This window comes from Doryrhamphus excisus, linkage group LG7 (genome assembly GCF_037039965.1).
Source record: "Doryrhamphus excisus strain RoL-2023G ecotype Guam linkage group LG7, RoL_Dexc_Guam_v1.1, whole genome shotgun sequence".
NCBI lineage: Eukaryota > Metazoa > Chordata > Actinopteri > Syngnathiformes > Syngnathidae > Doryrhamphus > Doryrhamphus excisus.
The window spans coordinates 7526032-7548893 of NC_136363.1; the positions used below are offsets into that span (position 1 = coordinate 7526032).

The 22862-nt window shown below is 44.8% G+C and overlaps 1 long non-coding RNA gene across 5 annotated transcripts in view; it reads left to right on the top strand.

The window, feature by feature from the left end:
• Window positions 1-21898, top strand: part of LOC131102296 (uncharacterized) — a 38977-nt gene extending 17079 nt beyond the window's left edge. For 3 of the 5 annotated variants that reach the window (XR_013627596.1, XR_009119419.2, XR_009119418.2), the window contains 3 exons: window positions 9427-9514; window positions 11628-11735; window positions 21470-21898. This is a non-coding gene — a long non-coding RNA (uncharacterized LOC131102296). Of the gene's footprint in view, window positions 1-2223; window positions 2330-9426; window positions 9515-11627; window positions 11736-17647; window positions 17791-21469 lie in introns of those variants that run through there. The other 2 variants (XR_013627595.1, XR_013627597.1) reach the window with 2 other exon arrangements.
• Window positions 21899-22862: the final 964 nt, after the last annotated feature.

Consider the following 22862-nt stretch of genomic DNA (forward strand, 5'->3'; position numbering starts at 1 on the left):
CCAGACGGAGTCTTATACAGGCCTGAACTTATTTGAGTATGTTAAGTTTTGATGGGTGGACTCTACAGTACTGGTTGATCAGATTAGGAAATTTGCTGAATGGAGTGAGCTCTTTTGTGAGTCATACAGTGTCTTTTTCTTGGTGGGTGGAGGCGGGGCAGGTAGCATACACACAGAGTGCAGAAGAACATTAGTAGAAATAATAATAGTAAAAGTAATGTTAAAATCGGCTGTACAGCGGACGAGTAGTTAGCACACAGGCCTCATAGTTAGGAGACCCGAGTTCAATTCCACTCTTTGTGGAGGTTGTATGTTCTCCCTGTGCATGCGTGGGTTTTCTCCGGGTACTCCGGTTTCCTCCCACATTCCAAAAACATGCAAGGTTAATTGGCCACTCCATATTGTCCATAGGTATGAATGTGAGTGTGAATGGTTGTTTGTCTCTGATATGATTGGCTGGTGACCAGTCCAGGGTGTACCCCGCCTCTGTCTCCGAAGACAGCTGGGATAGGCTCCAGCACCCCTGCGACCCTCGTGAGGATAAGCGGTAGAAAATGAATGAATGAATGAATGAATGTTAAAATCTCGTCTCAACCAATCTCATATATCATCCGTTTACTTCCAAAGACCCCTAAAAAGTGTGTGTCCTGGGATGACTGATCCCAGTCCGCTAATGTCTCCCCTGATTTCCCACAACAGAGACAAATAAACTCTAAGCCTGTGTTTGGCCAAGCAAATCAGCACTGTTGAACGATTCAATCCCAGCGTTTATTGTGGTTCTTTACGCCATGCATTCCAATTGAAGCTCCGAACACGAACAGGCATGTCAGGAGGGGTGAAAAAAAACACCCACTTATCCTCTGTATATTTGTTTATCTCCCTTTCTGTCTGCAGCTCTGTCAATAAGTCTCTTGTTCTGATAGTTACGTTCTCCATCACTATACTGCACTTCAGCTAAACAATACTTGAACATTTTGGTCAGATTTGAAGCACTGAACATTCATTGAAAAGGTGTATTGAACAGAAAGGCCTATGTGAGCCCCCTCTCCAAGTCCCCAGCTGTGACTTGGCTGTCAGAGACACATTTGTATTGCTAGCCGAGAAGGGGGGCGACAGGAAGGTTTAGGTGTTGTAATCAAACTCCCTCTCGTTCACCCCCCCACCGGCTCATACAGCACTCAAATTCAGCACTAATTGGCTTGACACATGGCGGCCAGGGACCCTGTCTGCCCGCTAACCCCTGGAAAGAGATGAGAAGGAGAAGGCTTATACTATTTCCAATTGGTACTAATAGACTGCCATAAGCTCATTTGTTGGCCTTATTCAAAACTATGTAGAAATTGTATCTTAAATATACACATTAGGTATACCAATAAGATGCAAAGCTAAGTTAGCTTTTTAAAAAACAGAATTGGTGGTGCAGTTCTACACAATTATATCACTGCAAACTTTAGTGGAAGCTCTACAGTTGTAATCTGTACACATTTCAAAATAATTTATCTTATGGGAAATAATGGAAAAATAAATTACCTCTTCCGGGGGCGGGAGGGGGGCAAGCTGTCACCTTCATAAAACTTTTACTAACAATACAGGCAATTTTATATAAAATTGTAATACTATTCAAGCATTAAAATGCAGTACACTAACAATATTAATGAGCAAAAATAACAAAATGCAAAAAAGGAGGTGATTTTGCTGAGGTAAATGGATAAATGTATTTATTTATCTGTACAAACCACTGTATGAGTTGCTGGCACCAGCATGGCTCAAGCGTGAAAAAAGACATTAACTTACCAACCCAAATTTTATGAGTATATCTCTCCCTGCCTCTCACACCCCCCCAACACCACACCGGGCCCTTCCAGTACTACATATTAAAATTCTGATCAAAGTCGTGAGCAAATCTGTCTATAGAATACAACAGAGTACTGTACAGCAGGCTAGTATAGTAACACTTGCCTGCCTGTCATGTTGACAGTTACATGAATTGTGTTTTAGACGGTAAATGAATTGGCCTGGTACTAAAGACATTGGGGTATAACACATACGTCTTGGTGATGCAATCCTGTTTCGCTATAATTGGAACTATAAGATTAACAGTCTTGTTTTTTATCTACCCCACTATCTCTTCAAGCATCCCGCCCCCCCCAGCGACACTCCTCCGCTCTCTTTTAAGCTTCCTTGTTTCTGGACGCCTCCCTTTCAGAGTTTTATGTCTTGCAGTTCTTTGACTGGCGAACCGTTACCCCCGCCTTCCCCCAAGAGCAACAAACTGATCCATGGTCACACTTTATAAGCTGTCAACTGAAGCATGCTCCTCTGCCGACAGGTGAGGAATGTTTCCATTCACCTCTCCATCTCTCCGCGGGTGTCTCTCCTCATGCACGCGCACACACATTTTCTCGCTGAAGATGAAAAGATGAAAGGGACGTGACAGCAGAAGACAGAAGATGAGAGGAGCGAGGAGAGCGGGAAATCCGATCAGTCATCGCTCGAGAGTTTCTTTTCGCCTCCTGTGCGGCACCGTCCCTCCTCATTGCTGCAGGGCTCTCCTGGAATGGAAGCCGACTGCAGGCCTTGTCCGCCTGAGTGCCCTCCTGTTCACTTTTAATCACAGCAGAGATGTATGACGCTCAAACAGGAGCTAATTGCATTTTCAGCTGTAATTTCTGCAGGCTTGACATATAGTGTGTGTGTTGATCCATATTAACTTCGGAATTAGCCCGAGTCCACGCACTTGATTAGCTTAGGTTTCTCCGTGGCGACTCTCGCCCACCCTGCAGGCATCACGGGTAGCTGCTAACGGAAGCGAGGGATAGTGGGAAAACACGGAGGCCCCGGGGTCAATGTGTCACCATCACTCAGTGTCTTCTCCTGCTCCTGCGGCCACTCTGCATGCGTACAAACACACACGTATGAAAATGTCCCAGCCATCAGCTTGTGTATGACATCAGAATTGTGACAAAGACAAGGTGGCCCAAGCTGAGAGTGCTAGTGTGCAGGCTTGAAGCCATAATGACACTAAACAGCCTGTATATAAGCTTACCTCTCAAAGGCGACCCCCCCCCCACACACAACATGGCAGCTCACGTTGGGCAGCCAAATGGACTTGTTTTGATTGTGTGTGTACGTGAAAGAGACGACATGTGCGTGCTTTCACCAGTGGGAATGAAAAGTGGTGGCCACACAAAAGGAATCAATCACACTTGTTGCTGATTGAGGCTCAGCTCGGCACAGCCTTCCCTCCATCTTCCTCCTCCTCCTGCTCTCCTCAGCTGGGAGTGATTAAGCTGAGTCGAGGGGGGGGGGGTGGGAGCGGGCGGAGGGGTTAGAGGAGGGGACAGGGCACTCACTCACGGGGCTGAGTAATGGCTTCCAGAGACACCCCGCTCCCCGGCTCTGTGCAGCAAGAGGGCTAATCAGGAGTGACGGCTCGCCCCGTTTGGACAGTGTAAAAGCAGGAACGCTCCTGTCAGGCACAGACTTGGACAGCCCAAAACGCCCCCCACTTCACTCTCTCCTCACCGCAGGAACCCCACCGCCAGGCCACCACTCAGCCCTGCCACAGCCATCTGACATAGATATGCTGGGTAAAAAGAAGGAGGAGGAGGGGAACCATGGGGAGAGAAAAGGGGAAGTCAGAAAGAAGAGAATAATTCACGAAAGACAACAGGCAGCCAAAAGATCAGTCCATGCATGCTTCGTGCGTGAACACAATATTTTGACCCATCGTCCACATTGGCAGTTGAGTCCATCGTTTAGGGCAGAGGTAGGGAACCTATGGCTCGGGAGCCAGGTAGGGCTCTTTTGATGACTGTATCTGGCTCTCAAGCATTTCTTACCACAATAAAAATTTATTTTTGCTAACATTTTAAAGTAAACCATCACAGAAATGACTGTTGAAAATAATATTCAAAATCAACAACTTTCTTGCTTTCTTACTTCTTGCTTTCTTACTTCCATTTTAATCCGTCCATCTATTTTCTACTGCAATACGGCCAACCATATCTATCTTTCCTGATGATATTTTCCAGGTCAAACACCAAAACTCGATTATTACTGGGTAATGCGGTAGTGTACCTCGGTCATTGAGATGTCAACATGTAAATATAAACTTTCCTCCTTTAGTCAAATAGTCACCTAGCTAAAGCTGCAGAACCAAGCCTTCTGGCAAAGATGGCCAAAAGAATGAAATATACTGAGTACGGTGCAAAACCATGCAGCAGCAAAAGTTGCATTAATGGCAGCAAGTATTTGATTTATTATTAGACACTGCGCTGCTCACGAAAGTGTGCTGGCCACACCCCATTGGCGTGGGGTAGTGTGCCTGGTCTACGTAATTAGAGCCCATTATCTAAAACTGTTGGTCTTACATAAAAATGCACACATTTTATTGTATTCAATGTTTAAAAAAAATGTATATGGCTCTCACAGATACACATTTTAAAATATCTGGCCTTCATGGCTCTCTTCGCCAAAAAGGTTCCCGACCCCTGGTTTAGGGTCTGATGTGCCAACATAGTAGGACCTCTGTGTGAATATAGGGCCCTATAACGTCCGTGTTAATTGGCCAATAAAAACAGAATCCACTCTTAAAGATTGACATCTTGTGAAGGAAAGGCTGCAATCGTGAGTAGAAGGAACGTTTGTGTAGGGAAATATTTCTGCAGCGTACCGTCCATTCGTAGTGGCATATTCGCACAAACATTAACCAGCCCCCTCCTGAACTAAACATGCTGAGGGGGTAAACTGAAACACCAGCTAAGTCGTCAAAACGTGAGCTCATTGAGTGCGACTGCCAAATAACCTGCCATGGGGCCAAAGTAGGTTTTGCTTGCCAACCATTTGATAAAAAAAAGTGAGCCATGCTGTACGTGGAGTCCGCATCAACAATAACTTCCATCCATTCATCATTTAGAATGATTTCACATTGTTTCATGCATGTAATCCTATAATTATTCTCCATAAAATGTATTTTTGTTAATATGTTTGGGTGTCAGATTAATTTGATTTACACCATTTTGTATGTGAAGGAATTAACAAAATGTGACGAAAACGTATAGGAATGGCTGGGTTAGCTTAATTTAGCGGAGCATGCTCGTGTGTGCCACTCACATTTGCTGTTATTGGTATTGTGTTTTTTTCCAGAAATTACTTTCTTCAGGCTGCTGATTGGTTATACGGATCTCAGGGTTAGGGGCTAAAAGCGCCCCCTGCTGTTTTGGCATGTGATTCCCTGCCAGCAGATATGATTTCTTGTGGAAAAAAAATTTTTTTTAGTAGAAATATATTTGTAGCTGTGGACATGGCCTTAGACTGACTGTATGCCTAATGGAACCTCAGTGCGACCGGAGAAAGCCATCATGTTCATTTAACAGTACACATCTCAAACCACGCCGCCGTGCTTGTGCTGAGGTGCATGCAAGAAGTGTATGTTACAATGCAGTCTGCTGATTTGTTCTGTTTCCACGGTGATTGGTTTCCATCACCAGTCCCAAGCCTGAACCATCGACGGGGGCTCCCTCCATCCCACTTTTCATTTTTCAATTTCACTTTCATCAACTGCTGTAGCCTGTTTTTTTTCCCCCATCTTTTTTCCTTTTTGTATTTCCAGACAGAAAGCGTGTGAAGTGTGAAATTAGAAAGCGTGTGTGTGTGGGTAAATGATGGGATGCAACAAAGGGAAGCACACACATGAACACACACACAGATATGAAGACACAACATACACCATTGCATAAGCAATCAGACAAAACTCATTGCCTTCAAAGTGAGTACAGGGTAAAATTGAACGGAATGCATTGCCGTGACTGCAAATGACATTATTAAAAAGTGAATATGTGAGCAGAAATTGTTCCTTTATTGGATTTTTGGTCACTCCTGTTTTATGTTGTGGACTACAATGAGAAGACATACTTATTAGAGGTTATTTCATCCTTAAAGGAGCTCCTGTTCCATGTCACCCTTCAGCAAAGACACACACAAAGAAACACACATCGTGTTCCCCCACCTGGATTTCACTGACAGACTGAGATGTTGGCACAGTGGAAGCCTGGAGAAGGAGGTCAGGGGCGCAAGGGCAGTCAGGTCCCTCAGACGTCCATCAAAATGACAGGTACCCCAGCCTTAAAACTCCTAGGCCCACCCCAAACCTAGTTTCCCTTTTTACACACACAGAACACACACATACACACACTCATGCATTGAAATACCAGGCATGAAAAGTAGCCCCGCAGCGTAGGAGACCAGCTCTCTGCAATTAGGACATTCTGCGGCCATGAAATCACTCTGAAAATTAGCTCCAGGAAGCGAGAGGAGGGAGGCCCAGTCCTAAAAGACCGGCACAGAAAAGGGGGGAAAAAATGAGAGTGAAAGAAAAAGTCTGAATTTTAGGGAGGAAGAAAGTGTTCTGGATCTCCTCAGCAGTCAAACTCACCAGCCACATGTGCCAGCGAGGCGAGAAGGAAAGAATTTAGCAATGATCCCATGTAATGACGGCTGTTAAGATTAACAATTAATCCTCTGGCCTCATGACATGTTAGATTTGGTGCTAAGAGGTGTGAAATGCCTCCAACAAGGACTCAGTTGGCTAAAATGAACTGGGCGTGTGTGTGTGTGTGTGTGTCACGGATGGCTGACAGTGTCCAGGACCCAGGTCCTGACAGGAGAAGGAACCAGGGTTCGGTTCTCGGCTCACGACCAAAGAGACCTGCTCTATGTTCTCCTTTTCAGTTTGATCTTTCTACGACAAAGTCTGCTCTATTTTCTGCAGCTCTGCAGTGCTCTTGTCTCCTTTGGTTTGCCCCACTGTGACCTCCTGCTGCTACATAGACATCTTCCAGCGGATAGGTTGGTTAGTCTGTACCATCCGACCTTTGCGAGACAGACTTTTGGATAACTTGCTTTTATTTTGGCATTCATTTGTGTATGTGCCCAGCTGTGGGTTGTTACTGGTAGGGAAGGGGTACCAGATGGTTGGAGCCGTGAAATAAGAGGCGTAAATTACAATAGGTGAAGAAGTGGAACTTTGTAACAACCATGTTCAAGATGTTGCATCCCTCAGAAATATAGTCAAACCTTTGGAGGTAAACACATGGTTGCTAGGTTACTGTTAAAAAGGTAGTACTTCCAAGGTTGCGGAGTTCTCATCTTGTGTTGTATCAACATGTGTTTTCATTCAGTTCTCACGGTGGAGCAAGCAACACACGATCAGACGAGCTGCCGATCAAGACATGGCAGAAGATGGGAATTCTTTCGAGAGCCAACAAGCGAGAGAGATGTTTTTTGTGGTATCCAAGACGGCAGGCAATGAGAAATCAAGATCAGCTGAACGACCGCACACTCGCCGTTTCTTGAAACATACTTGGCAGGAGAAGCCCCCACCTTGATTAAAGGCTTTTTGCGCTTTGTGATGGATGTTTTGGCTGATGACATGTTTGCTTTTTCCCAGTCTTGTCAGCCTGTGGGGGCATGTTAACCTTCCCTCCGAATGAGCCTGATTGTCCGTGTTGTTTGTACGTGTCCACTGTCTAATTAGCTGCTGTTTCTTTCAGGTGTCCCTTCTCCTCTTTGCCCTTTAATCAGAGCTGAGGCCCCCGTTGTGGCCGGAAGGAAACTCTGTCCGAGGAAGTGCCTGTCTGATATTGTGCAGCTGGCCTTGCTGCGGCCTCGGTGCCAATCGCTAATCTATTCATCTTAGGAAAAGGAAAAGTAGCATTCCCATTCTTGTGCCTTTTCAGCGTAGAATCCTGTCTTAAATGGGAAGTGTGGATTTGTGCGTGATTGTTTTGTGCTCATTGATTGACAGCTTGCTGATGGGTGTGACAGAAATAGACATTTTTCACTCCATGTATAACATTTTCTAAGAAAACAAGTTGCATCTTAAGTGTACCTTATCCCCCCACACCCCCCTCTCTCATACATCCATTGAGTGGTGATGTCATCACTGAGGAAACCACTGCCTGGACAGTGTGAGGGAACATGAAAATGAGATTGGACACTGGCGCTTGTTTTTAATAAACACCATGTTGCAAGATGACCGGAATAACATGTTACCGCAATGACTACAATGGCCCCTGGGAGAGGAAACACATCAGGATGGGGGGAGAGAGACAGTCTTAGAAACACACACCGGTGGATTCTTTGGGTCTGCTTCATCAAACTTGCTGAAGTTTAGGCAAAGTTGCATCCAGCAGTATTTGAAACCTTCCCAAACTGACAATCTGACCTGCACGCACAGATGATAAAAACATCATGGGATTTAGTAGCAAATTGGATGAAAGATGAAGCATTAAATCACTTACAGTCAAACCTCGGATTTCATATGCTCCAGTTTTTGTTTGATTTATTTTTTGTACGCTGCCATGGTTTTCGTACAGTTATTGCTTGTCTTTTACCCTTTACTGTATAGTTTTGCTAAATAGACTGCACAAAGAAAACACGCATGCATTTATTTATTGAGCGCGACTGCCAAATAACCCGCCATGGGGCCAAAGTAGGTTTTGCTTGCCAACCATTTGATAAAAAAATGTGAGCCATGCTGTATGTGGAGTCCGCATCAACAATAACTTCCATCCATTCATTATTTAGAATTATTTCACATTGTTTCATGCATGTAAACCTACAATTATTCTCCATAAAATGTATTTTTGTTAATATGTTCTGGTGTCTGGAACAGATTAATTTGATTTACATCATTTTGTATGTGAAGGAATTAGCAAAATTTGACCAAAACTGTGGCATCACTTGTATGTCAGTGATATACTGCTTTTAAAATGTACTTTTCTTTGATTCAAACCAGACAAAAATGAAAGAAAAAAACTCAGTGCTACTATAGAAGTGGTTCTATAAGGCATGTGTTCCATGTGGATATCTCATCCATGCTAATAGACTCCCACTCTCCCATGCCACATACTGCTTTGAAAGGCAACGTGGAGGACAGAGAGGATGCTGATGCGAGCAGAAAGCCAGTGTGCCTAGCCCCGATCCTTCAACAGTCTGTATTATGCTGCTGTTAGGGTGAAGGGTGAGAGGTTAGAGAGCTGGAGGGGAGGGGAGGAGTGGAGGCGGAGCGTCAGAGGAGGTGGCCGGCTCTCTCCTTCACCCGTACACCAGCTGCCTCTGACGGATGGACACATATGCTGACATTCATGCCTAAGCACACTCTCCACATTAACCCACTCAACCTCTGTCTCTCCCCCGAGCTCCAATCACTTCTCCTTGTTTTTAACAAAGACTCTTCACTGTTTGATGCCAGAATTAGTCACGCAGGTGCTTGGTGCCTTTTCCACATTTGACCCGCGGGTATAGTGTGACATTTAACCAGTCTGCCTCCATTTCTCATCACCAGTTTTCTATCCTTTACATCGTGTAATGCATTGAGTCAAAGAATTTATTGAAGAGATGTCTGTTGTATTGTGATTGCAGGGAAGGAGACTGGAAAGATGCAAAAGGTGCAGATACGCGCTATGAAGAAGTCGCCTGCAGGGCAGATGTTAAACACACTGTGACTGAGGTGAGACGGCACAAGTCAGCACCACTGTCAGCGCCGGGCAGGAGAAATTGTACTCCTTCATACAATGCAGTGATTCCCAACACTGTGACACAGCCATGAGAAGTCATCATGTGTGTGGAATTAATTCCACTATTAATTCACCATTAATAATGTCTCTTCATCTATCTATGCCAGTGACATATCGTGACAGGCAGGACAATGAATTCTCTTCCACGGGATGACAAGAGGTACATAATTAACCTGTGTGTTCACCTGTTGCCATTCACACATTTTTGTTTGCTGGTGTGCCTTACCCAATAAAAGGCTGGGAAACATTGCTTTAATGAGCCTCAGTGGTATGCAACATCAGCTGAGATTGGTTCATAAAACTGAAAAATATGTAATGCAGAGTTGTGTTTGTGTAGCGAGCAGATGTTTCTGCAATAAGAACAGAGAATGCTCTTTATTATGCTTAGTGCAATATGCACCTTTCAGTATGACGCAGTGCAACCTCTATCCCACTGCAAACAACTACAGTAATGGAAATATTACTATGTATCTAGTCTATCAGTATGCATTCATGCATCAGGGGTGCATGTAGAATCAGATACACCAGGATCAATAAGCATGGATCACTGGGAATGGGATTGTTTGTCCTCATTCTTTGCCTGCCAGTGTGATGTAGGTCCGAGTCATCAAGGTGATGGAAATGAGCACAGGCGCTGATCCGTGGGCCCGATCGACACGTGTGCTGGCCCGTGAGCACACGGCCGATCTGGCCTCCTCCGCCTCCTCCGCCTACTCCGTCATCCCCGCCGTCTACTCCCATGGTTTCCTCCCCGTGGTTTATTATTATGCTGTAATCGCTTCCATCTGCCTCTCAAGCAACCCGGTAGACCAAAAATCAAGAACAAAAGACGAGTGAAACAGAAAACAGGGCGGGTGAGATTTTTCCCATCCAATACAAATAATTCTCTCCTCCTCTATTTGAGTCCTTCGTCAGAGCAAATAAAAATGTGAGTGGAGTCACTTTTCCCTTTCTGTCGGGGTATTATAATTTAGCATGACTTTTGCACAGCTTCACGCACAATTAGGAATTCAGCGGGTCTGTGCGAAAAGACGTGATTCATGATGTTTTACATTACCGCCTACTTGTGATCACAGCGGAGGACACCCTTTGTGTTTATGCATGTGTTCATTTCATTTCAATCACTTCTAACAGAGGAGTTGAATCTGATTTTCACAACATAAACACATGAAATCCTGTTTTATAGTTCACTTCCTGACTGGCAGCAATCAGCTGTTATGTTTGATGTGTGCACATCTCGGGTCAGCAGACGGGGGCGAGGGAATACACACTTTTAAACCACACAGGATTCCCGCTCCTCTGATCTTGCAAGAGATTAGCCCACCGCCCCAATTACAGCCAATCAAAGCCAATTAAATCAAATTTCGACCAATTATGGGTAATTACAATGCCCGGGAGATCGATAGCTGCTGGGAGATGATGCAGCAGACTGTCACTTTAAAGAAAACATGGCAAATGGTCACTAAATCTCTGTCTAAGGCGTAGTGCTGGAATTTTTCAAAGGATTTCCTGCAGCCTAAAAATACAAACATTATATCGTGCTCCTGTTGCTTCCCTCCCTCCCTTCATTTTTTTTTTTTTTTGGCAAATTGTGAAGGTTGAACTAGTGGAAAACTGAAATGAATGACCACAAATCCGCTGTGCGCTCACACCGCCGCCAGTCCAAGACAATTTTTCATGTTGTTTTTCTCCCGACATGTTTGACTGCTGTGATTGTCAGCCATTTACTTTAAATCAATCCCCGTTTTTGACAGTAGTGCATGTGGTAATGTTGTTTTCCCACTTCGGGATGCATTTCAAGAGTAATGTTTTTTGAAATACCAAATGCTGAGCTCACATATATTGTGTGTTTTTTTTTTTTTTTTTTTGCCTAAACGCTGTATGTTTTTGCAATAGTTCAACCACTCTCACTGGGTGCTATGGAATGTCTCTGGCTTGTGTTATTGTATGGCTTTGAGTTTCTGACTTGCCAGGCAGTTGCTGTTTGACTTGGGTTGATGCAGCGTATTCACATACAAATTTCTGTCCTTTTCTGACATTGCACAGACACCGAGAAATGTGGAAAACCAAGCGGTTCTTCGGCTTAAATTCAAGCTGGCAGTCTTGAACCATCACGTTTGTCCATCAAACAGCGGCGTTCCTGTCCGTCAAAAGGTCAGCCTCTAACCACGTCATGTCCCGCCTCTTGTTCTCGTTCATTTCACTTCCAGTTGCAGCCAAAACGTTTAATGTAGACAATTCTGTTTTCCATTCCAAAGAGCAGTTGATCTTATCATTGTGATTAAAATCCTCGCTCAGATTTTTTGGCTCCGACGGCTGACATAGAATGATGAGGTCTATTTCAACTAAAGAGCACAGCATAGTTTTATTCTGTTTTGAATAATGAGTTTAAAATACTCACATAAGAGCTTCCCTGTGTAATAAACCCAGATATAAAGTGAGCTTACATTGCTACATATGCATCTGCGTGTTTGGGGTGGGAGGGTTCAAAGGAAACATGGAGGATAAATAAACAGTCTTGCAGAATTGGAGAAGGTTCAGTGCTGATTGCCTGGCTAAGATTGACTCTGCTCGGGTTTATTTGTCCTTGTCAGCGAGATAAACATCAGAGTGAGCCTTTGACAAGAAAAATGAATGGCGTCCATGAGAGGATGAACACACGTGAGCAGAAAGCGACCAACACATGGTCATGTGTACATGCATCTGGGAACACACATGCTCTCTCTGATGGATGTTCAAACATTTCCTGTATGTGTGCTAAATATTTCAGAAATATTGCTGGTGTAGTTAAACAAGGAAACCAAAACACCTCTCTGTATGTACTTGTACAACACTGCAAACTATCACATTATTGCACCTCTTGCACTGAATCATATTTGGTTGTGCAATTGTACCTCATGTTGTATTGGTAAATATCCAAGCTGAGTTACACCCCCACCCAACACACATACACACACATTCCTTCATGCCTTCCCTGGCCCCTGCAATGAAGAGACCCCTTTTTAAGAGCTGTCAGTCAGAGGTGGTCACCATGGAAGTGACTCGAGCTCATAACAAAAGCCCTTAAGAGTTTCTCACAAGGCAAAATGGAAAGGCACACAGACCAACACAACAAAGAAGGCGACAGACAACAGACAGCCAGAGACTTCTACATCAGCGTTAGACGAGATGGAGATTGACTGACCGAGCGAGTGTGAAGCCACTTGGATGAAGATGGATTGAAAGGACGTGATGGACAAATGAGACAGAAGCATAGTGAGATAAAAAGGTTTGATAAGAGTGTTGGCAAAGAGGAAGGATTCAAGTTTTCTTTCTTTGTCACACATCCTATCTTGTCTCATTACTTACAAAAACATTCCAAACAAATATGAGACACCTTGTCGAAGCCAATTGGAATAGGAACGGTTGGTGGAGGTGGCAAATAAAGCCATATAGGGAGCGTGGGACAGCGGGTCAAGAGGTGAGGGGTCAGTGGCGCATGGGGGGGCTGTGGTTACAGGGTTACGTGAATGTGTGGGCCTCGGGGTAGTGTGCCAGGCTGAAAGGCACCGGGGTGGGCCATGTGATGGGACACAGGGTACAGAGCAGAGATGCTTGATTGGGGTTGAAATGGGTGTGCCAGCAATGCACTCGGGTACCGACGGTACATAGCTGCTGGACCAAGGTGCCTTCGGAAGTGTGTCCGTACCTTATTGATTGACTGAACGTACCACCGGCGTTCCTGCCTTCCTGTCCTGCCAACCTACCAACCTACAGTAGCTTGCTGTCCATTCTACCAACCTACTTCACTGTCCATCCTGCCGATTCCTACTTACCTTGTGCCTGTCCGTCTGTTTATCACTATCTACTTCACAAAAACATTTCTTAAAAGGATTTACTCTTCAAAAAACAAGAAACACTCCTCCCTACAAAGGATGAAAAGGAAAAAATCCCCAAGGAAGAAGTGGAAAAAAGACAGAAAGGTTGAAAAGAGGGTGAGAAGACAAGCATGAGCCAAAGAGAGACAGAAGAAAGGCGGTGGCAGGAAGAAAAAGAGCTGAGAGAAAAAGTTAAAAGAGATTACTTTCGGGTTCAGGGACGCCCTTTCTGGCTGCTTACTGGCTGTCACTCAGTGCCTGGCTCCAAGGCGGAGGGACGGCTGGCTCTCATTGGTGTCATTCAGCCGTCAGTCGGCCTGACAGGCGGACCATAGGGCCCCATGTTGTGGTGCGGAAACTGTCTGTCAGCCAGGCAGCAGCTGCGTATGACATCATCCCAGATCAGGTTTGCAACACGTAAAGATAAACTGTATGTGTGACGAAGAACACACACGCGTTTATGTTAAATTTGGACATTCAGATCATGGAAACAACATACCATGGACACCTTTTGATGCCAAACATCGCAAACATGCACATACACACATTCGCTCATACTTGACTCCCAGTGGAGCCCACCTTGTGGCCTTGCCAATCTCCAGGCTGTCCTCCCCTCCACTTTGCTCTCCAAAAGACCTGCTCGCTGGCAGGACGGCAACACTCGGACATCTGCAAACCAGAACGCAACACACAAACACACACATGCATGTGCACACCTGACAGCTGGCTGGACAGTTAGACAGGCAAAGACAAGAAGCAGAGTCTCCCTTGTGCTGTCGATGGAATTAATTAAGCACACAAAAACATAGAAGGAGATCAACACACAAATAAATCACAACGGGCTTCCATACACACAAATTGTTCTCGTGGACAGCTTGGCAACAAGACAGCACCCATCTGTTTGGAGCTAATTTAACATGGTCACTAAGACAAAAGAGACAAAGGCCTGTCTTGTGAACATTGATGAAGTGACTGCCAACCAAGAAACACTTCAAGCTGTAATGTGTACAATTCACTCTCCTGTCAATACGGCTACATCCAAACTTGGTTGGGCCTACGCATCAAATTGCACTCGCTCGACGAGAAACACACTTAAAAGCATATTTTGGATTTTACCAATCGTAGGCCTTTGGCCAGCTCTCCGGGTTTTGCAGTAATGAGTAGTTTCTGTACATTCATTCATCATTCATTTATTTTCTACCGCTTTTTCCTCACAAGGGTTGCGGGGGTGCTGGAGCCTATCCCAGCTGTCTTCGGGCGAGAGGTGGGGGGGGTACACCCTGGACTGGTCGCCAGCGAATCACAGGGCACATATAGACAAACAACCATTCACACTCACATTCATACCTATGGACAATTTGGAGTCGCCAATTAACCTAGCATGTTTTTGGAATGTGGGAGGAAACCGGCGTACCCGGAGAAAACCCACGCATGCACGGGGAGAACATGCAAACTCCACACAGAGATGGCCGAGGGTGGAATCGAACCCTGGTCCTCCTAGCTGTGAGGTCTGCGCGCTAACCACTCGACCACCGTGCCGCCCTGAAATGTACATTGTTTGGATTAATGCCGCATAGACTCGGCTGTTCCGTGTGTCCGTTTGGCCTCTCGATCGAGCCATCAATCATGACGGGCAGCTGCTGGGCATGTTGGACTTCTGTCTCCGTCTTCCCAATCCTGCAATACACCAGGGCAGTGCCTAAGCCAATCAGCAACAGACCTGCCCTCAATCAATGTCCTCATTGAAAAGAATCACCAAGCACGATGACTCTCCACTTCCCCCAAACGGTTCGGCGGTGAACGTTCCGTCAGGGAAGACAGGTTCCCTTGCACCCATTTTGTCAATTGTTAGAAGCGACCAGTTGATCAATTCCCCAATGCCCCAAATACCGTTGTCTATGAACAAAGACGCATGCTCCAGTTTCCTATGATTCCGCCATATTATTGCAAAGCCAGTGCACTAACCTTGATTACCGTACAAAATCACATATCTCGGGCCATGTGTGAAGCGTCACAGTCTCCACAGCCGTCTTCTAACAATGTAAGAATCAAGCCAGGACAATGGAAACTCTTCTCCCAAGGCTAATTTTGGAAGGATAATAATAGATATGATAAGACGGCCTGGACGTGTGCAGAATGGAGACAGAGGGTGTGTTTGTGTGGTTGCTTGCAAATTTTACTGCAAGATGAAGACTTGAAGGATGTCGATGACAGCATTGTGTAACGTCTTTATCTTGGCGTCCGCTTTTACGAGCCTCTTATTCTCTATTGATATAAGAGCCAAGAATTGTGGGGGGTTTTTTTTGGTGTGTGTCTGTTGGTCTTTTTAGGAAGAAAAAGCCTTTTCTAATTTTGTTATATTGTTTGGAACGCTCCACACTAATCTCAGCAGTTTTGATGCTGCTGGAACAGGCTGTCCAAGACAATCTTCAAGCCATAAGCCAGCATAATGAAGAAGTAATTTGTCCTTGACCCATCTGTGTAATATATATTAGAATGAGGTTGGCCTTGGCCTGACACAAATCAAAGGAGAGGCCATATTTAGTGAAGCTTTTGCATCATTGACATGGGGCTTAGCTCATTAAACTTTTTTACAGGCAGAAAATCAACTTCTCTCAAGTTCTTGAATCTTGCCTCAGTGGCTTTGTTGACGTTGTCCAGGATGCTGTAGAACAGCCTTGGGCTCTCGTAGCGGGCCAGCTGCGTGTCGTGCATGTCGTCGATCAACTTAATAGCTCCTAAAAATGTTCCAGAAATGAGTTAAAACATCAGGCAGTGGCTGCTCGGGGCTTTTGTAGTGTCACTACGCTGAAGGAAGGAAGGAGAGTCCTGCGTCCGGCACCTTCTAACACTGAGAATTCCACTTAAAGCAGTTAAAAAAGCCAGAGGTGGTAACTTGGTGTCACTCTATCCTGATGGCTTAAATACTCCTCAAACTGATGATCCTGATGATCCAAACAAGGCGGGAGTTTGAGTTGCTGTCTGTGGAATGTGTCACTTCCTCACTTCATTGAATGTGTTTTGTTCACTTGCTATAAATAATCTGATAGCTATTCAACATTAGGCTTCCCACCTCTTGGAAGATGACTTTCACAGCTTGTTTTTGCAGAAAATACAAGCTGGGGAAATGTTTTAGTGGCAAAGATGTCATGTCAGGGGCGGATGTAATCTGTACAACAACAGGATGGCAGCTTTTTCACACCCATTATTTTAAAAAAAAGCTAGAGAGGAGTATTGGGGCCACACTGATAATACGGTGGACGAGTGGTTAGCATGCAGGCCACACAGTCAGGAGATCGGTTCGATTCTCCACTTCCACATTCCAAAAACATGCATGTTAAGATAATTGCCCAAATGGTTGTTTGTCTATATGACAGCTGGGATAGGCTCCAGCATACCCGCGACCCCAGTTAGGATAAGCTACATAGAAAACGGTTCACACTCACATTCATACCTATGGACAATTTGGAGTGGCCAATTAACCTAGCATGTTTTTGGAATGTGGGAGGAAACCGGAGTACCCGGAGAAAACCCACGCATGCACGGGGAGAACATGCAAACTCCACACAGAGATGGCCGAGGGTGGAATTGAACCCTGGTCTCCTAGCTGTGAGGTCTGCGCGCTAACCACTAGACCGCCGTGCCGTCTGGTTTGCTATATATCAATTATGTTATTATTATAATTATATTTTGTGATGAAAATCAGCCAAAGATGAATGTTTTTGCATTTTTAAGGCAAGATTTTGACCCAGCTATGTCCTTTGTAAATAGTGTATACATGGAAGTAGACTATTTGTGTGTGTGTGTGTGCGCGTTGTACGCATGCACTCAGTGACCAGAGCAAGCAGATGGGAAATAGAAACTGTTGAACCATATCATAGTGACAGCTATTATGACAGATGACTGCATCGTCTCAAAGAGGAAATCCCTTTCTCTACCTCTTGTGCCTTCTGAGCTCTGATTACTCTCACTGTCTGCCTCGCTGGCTTATGTTGGGGCGGTCAAAGGGTTGACTTTCACGATTTGAAAGATGGAAAAATAAACCCATTAAGTGCACAAGTAACACATCGAAACCTAAAATGTTAAACTGAGGTTTGTCATTATTATTTTCACTGGCTGTGCAATACAGCCGTGTATGTTCTTCAAGCTTAAAAATGTCATCCAGATTTAAATATTTGTGGAAAAACACAGCTTCTTTTGTTTTCACAGGTGATGCTAGAAGGAAAAAATGTTTACTGTCTCTGGGTAACCCCGTGGATCACACAAATCAAACGGAGGCATGTGGATATTCTTTGTAGAGAACACGTTGCTCTGCTGAATGTGCTCGCCTCCGCCTGTGATGTGTTGCCTGCTGACATTTTTGTCCATTTGCAACAGCAGCCAGGGGGCTGTTCATGCACCATGACAGTCCTGGGATTCTTTGAATGCCTCGCATGGATGCTCTGAAGATTCTGCGTGGTTGCCGTGGCGCTGGCGCATAGAGATTCATCTCTTTAAGACCACATAAGTTGATAAGATTGATTGATATTATTTCTTAATGTTATGTCCTGATTTATTAGCTGAATTAGTTCAAGGCTCGTTTGCCACTGATTGTGGTCATAAAAATGATATAGTACGTGGAGAAATCGGGTGATTTTCCAAGAAGGGTAAAAATGTTACACTCGACATATGTAGATAGTCCGCGTTGTTGCTCTTTTTCTCCAACTGGGGTTATTTCTGGTGTTCAGTGAAAACATGAAAACACGCCAGTAAACAGACACCATTAAGTTGCCCTAAAATTACCTCCAGGCCGTGTGTGTGTGTGTGTGTGCATGAAGGATAAGATTAGAATCCAAATGATGTCCAAACCAGTTAGCGCTGCATCTGGCCAAGAAACCAAAATGGTAACAAGACAGAGATGCATACAAAGACCAAGATAAACGGAGAGCCAGTCTCTGAGACAGAATAGCACAAGGGAGCCACTCTCTCCTTGGTCGGGGCCTTAAATCTGCCTCCGGTGGTCCCTGAAAGTGCCCCTGTGCCAAATCAGCAGCGTAAAGCATGCCCCAAGGCATGGTCCACAACGACACCCAAACAGCAGAGCTGTCAAGCCATGAGCCAACACACTAAAACATGAGTGCAGCCGAACTGTTGGCTTTTATAGCCTACAACTCCTAGTCACAAGCCCTCTAATGCCCCATTTAACAAGCTGAAAATCCTCCATTTATTCGCCCTCCATCTCCCTTTAGGACTTCTTCTATTGCCATTTACAAGGAAAGAAATACACTCATGTTAGCGTGAATGTTGTTAATGCACTGATGCGGTGAAGGATTCATGAGGCTTTATATGTGCATGAAGGCATGTTTTCATAAGAATTTTATTCCACACAGCCATTTGATCATCACATGGTACTTGAAATGCACTGCACGACTGATCTGTAGCATTAATTACTCCTATACAATTTTGACGGAGATTTTGACAATTATTATCAGTGTGGGACTATCAAATTAAATTCTTCCATCTACGTACTCTTTCTTTTTCAGTTCTTCATTTTTCTTTCTTGCTTAGGTTTTTGCTTATTTGCTTGTACCGATTGTATATAAATGTGTTTATTGGCATTTTAAAAAGTTGAAAAAATAGAGTCAAACGCACAATGCAAAGAGAAAAAGCAGAAATATTACAAATAACTAGAAAGACCTGACTCTCCACTACCTATGGATACCCCCATTGTCACCTGCAGGAAACTATTTACATGGGAGGCCAACAGGAAAGACAGGCAAAATACGGGAGTTTCCCTGGTAAAATCTGTGTATGTTAAAGGGGACCTATTATGTTCATATTTCAACCCTTTGTGTTGAGTTGTGGTCTCCTATAGAGCAGCTACACACAATAACCCGCACAGAAAACGTGTTAGATCTTCCAGAATCTGCACCTATTCAGCCAAAACGGTCTGTTTTAATGTATTCCACCCACTGCCCGCCTCCGGGCATGTCCACTCCGCTGTGATTGGTCACAGTGCTTTCTAACAATGAACCATATAAAGAAGTCTGCCCTACTGTGACATCACAAAGGAACAGTTTTACCACACCTTTTGAAATCTGGCGTTTTGAGCCACACCAAACTTCTTTCAGGGCTCACTTTCATACGCACAAACCTCATTATCTGAAACTTTGAATGAGAATACAACATTCTAACTACATTTATAAGTCGAAAAAGTGGAAAAAGCATCATAGGTTTCCTCTAAAGCTTAAAATATTTGCAGTTCTATGTTGTTATAAACTGAAATTTCTGAAAAGGAGTAGCAATTCTTGGTAATTTGTTCATGGTTATTATCTATTATCAATATTGAAACTAATATGATTGTACAGGTTTCTGGTGATTTCTTTCATCTGTAAACGAACAAGAGGAGGCGGCGCTAGAAGTCATAGCTCAAACAAAACAGATACAGCTGTTGGCCGGAGAGGTCCAAGGAGGATAAGGGTCACTCTCCCATCATGAGCACAGCGGAGTGGGATGAAGTCTTCATCAGCGTTACGCTCCACCAGTCACAGTTATGTGAAAGGGGCACCGCAGTTCCTCAGCATCCGTACACTCCCCCCGCACACACACGCCCTCTATGGTGTCACTCATGGGGGCCGAAGAGACACAACAAGTGCTCCATCATGGCTATTAGCCACGGGGATCAGTCGCCTTAAACAACAGAGGATGGGTGTCCTCTTGCAGCTGATCATGTAACAGATGGATACCTTTGTTTTGTCTCAGACATATTGCACTCATAAACACGTTGTCTTTCAGCTATGTCAGCCATGTCAACAGTTGTGTTGAGGTTCCGTTGAACCATTCTCAGGATTAAAAGAGACTAATTTAATGCATAAAACGGTAACATGTTCATCTGAAGCAGAGCCACTACCCTACATGGCTGTATTTTCCAGAGCAGGTTTTGTTTTCTTGCTTGATTGTGTTGGAATCTGTCCACCTTGAGGCACTTGGATTGCAAATACGCAGACAGCAGTCAGCGTCTCGGCGGTCCGACAAACCAACTGTCTCGGAGTAAAGAACATGCTTTGCAAGCCAAATTGTATTTCCCCCCCTTCAGACCCCCACGCCACACACTCTGCCATCTGTTTTCTCCGATAGTCAAGCATGGCAAATCAGGGGTCATCGTAATTAATACGCATGCTTGCTAAATTCTATACCATTACACGCATGTAAATCCTGGTTGCCTCGGCATACCTAGACATAGTCATTGTCATACATAGGTGTGTCTCACCTTTCAGCAAACATTGTGTTGTATCTTTTCAAGGGGGTATACAAGGAAAATGCATGTTGGAATTCATTCATTCATTCATTTTCTACCGCTTTTTCCTCACGAGGGTCGCAGGGGATGCTGGAGCCTATCCCAGCTGTCTATGGGCGAGAGGCGGGGTACACCCTGGACTGGTTGCCAGCCAATCACAGGGCACATATAGACAAACAACCATTCACACTCACATTCATACCTATGGACAATTTGGAGTGGCCAATTAACCTAGCATGTTTTTGGAATGTGGGAGGAAACCGGAGTACCCGGAGAAAACCCACGCATGCACAGGGAGAACATGGAAACTCCACACAGAGATGGCCGAGGGTGGAATTGAAGCCTGGTCTCCTAGCTGTGAGGTCTGCGTGCTAACCACTAGACCGCCGTGCCGCCCTGTTGGAATTCATGTTTCCCAAAATGAACGGCAGCTCGTGCAGCCATCGCCGCCTAGCTTGACTGTAGGCTAGATTATCTTGGTAATCACTTGTGTTGCCAGCAATGTAGACTTCATTATAATGGCTTTGTGTGGAGTCATTACCAGCGGACAGTACATCTATACTCCTATACAAGCTGTACATTGACTACTCTAATGCAAGGCTACGAGACCCATCATTACCCCTTAAAGACAATTTCCGCAGACCCACTGAAAACAACTCTGAGTTGTGACACACCAATTGAGAATGACTGCTTGAAAGTATACAATAAATACTAGAAAAGTAACTGTTGCCAACATGATCTCCTCCATGTTTCAGGTCACATAAGAGCAGCTTGCTCGGACATGGAGGCCTCAGAAATCCTGCTGCTGTGAAAGCGATCCACTCAGCCCACACAGAGGTGGGTAGCAATCGATGGGGATGCACACTGGGGCCCCTGGCGAGAGAGACCCGAGCCATCTGGATATGTTAGCAGGCTGACAGAGGAGGCCCACTGTGCAGGTACGTGTACAGCGAGGGTGGAATGGGCTGAGATTTTGCCAAGACTGGTGGTAACACACACAGAATCCTACACGCTCCTCACGATGGCAGAATGCCTCTGTAAACATCTGTCAGCCATTGCTTCCCCTCCTCCCCGCCTCCTTATACCTCAGCAATTCAGCATGCCCTTTGACCTCCAGCTGAAGAAAGAGCAACTGTGAGCTTGTACCAAAATCAAACATACAACTACAGCTTGTATGTGGATGAATTAGTTGCTATGGTTCTTAACTGAGACATAATTGTTTTCTTAGAATTATTACATGCATAGATCACATTCACTGGGGTTGTTGCATGTAGTATTGATTGTGGAATTCAAAGTTTCCCTTTTTGTTTAATTGATAAGGTTCGAGTCACTAGAAGGTTTGATCCACGATAATCTAAACCCATCTGTAGACTATAGTACCAGAGACCGGACGACATAGACCAGAGACCCTGATCAGGCTCTCCCACCGCTTCCCCTCTGGAGCCTCAGGTTTCCCTTCCATGCCTCCCTCCTCCCCTGCTCCCAGCAAGCCTCCGCAGGCCTCTCTCCACACATCAATTATAGCCTATCCCCTGCAGCTCCGGCCCCTCCAATTTTTGACCCCAGGGGTGAGCGAGTCAGCGAGGTTAGAGGTTGTTCTCCCCGCAGCTCGCCCCGGCATCTCTCAGAAGTCTAGTGCAGCACTAACTGGACTGTCAGGCGGCATCAAGACCCCTTTCATTAGTCAACTGGGCACCCGTGCACCAAATAAGTTTGCATTTACACAAGTTATGTTTCCATGGGAAAAAAACAGCCCCTAAAGACACCCATGTATTCTCCAAACGGTGTGGTGAACGCTCTATCAAAGGGAACAAGCCAAGTAAAACAGGAGTAACTCAAATTCACGACTTTAGTAAGTTTATACTTTCCATCACCGCTGTATTATTATCCAGTGTAAATCTTATCATCGGTCAATCTTTGGCGGGAATCCCCAAAAGCATCTTGTATTTCTCGGCTCTACAGCTGACACTAAATCTCCATTGCTACTCAGCACAGTGTCACAATGGGTCAATCTGTGCTGTGTATACATATTTATGTATGTATTGAAAACTTCCCCACAAGATGGCGCTGTTTTTCCTTATTCTTATCATGCATTTATATTTAATACAGAACAATGATTCAAATGCAAATTGTGGATTATGTATTTGT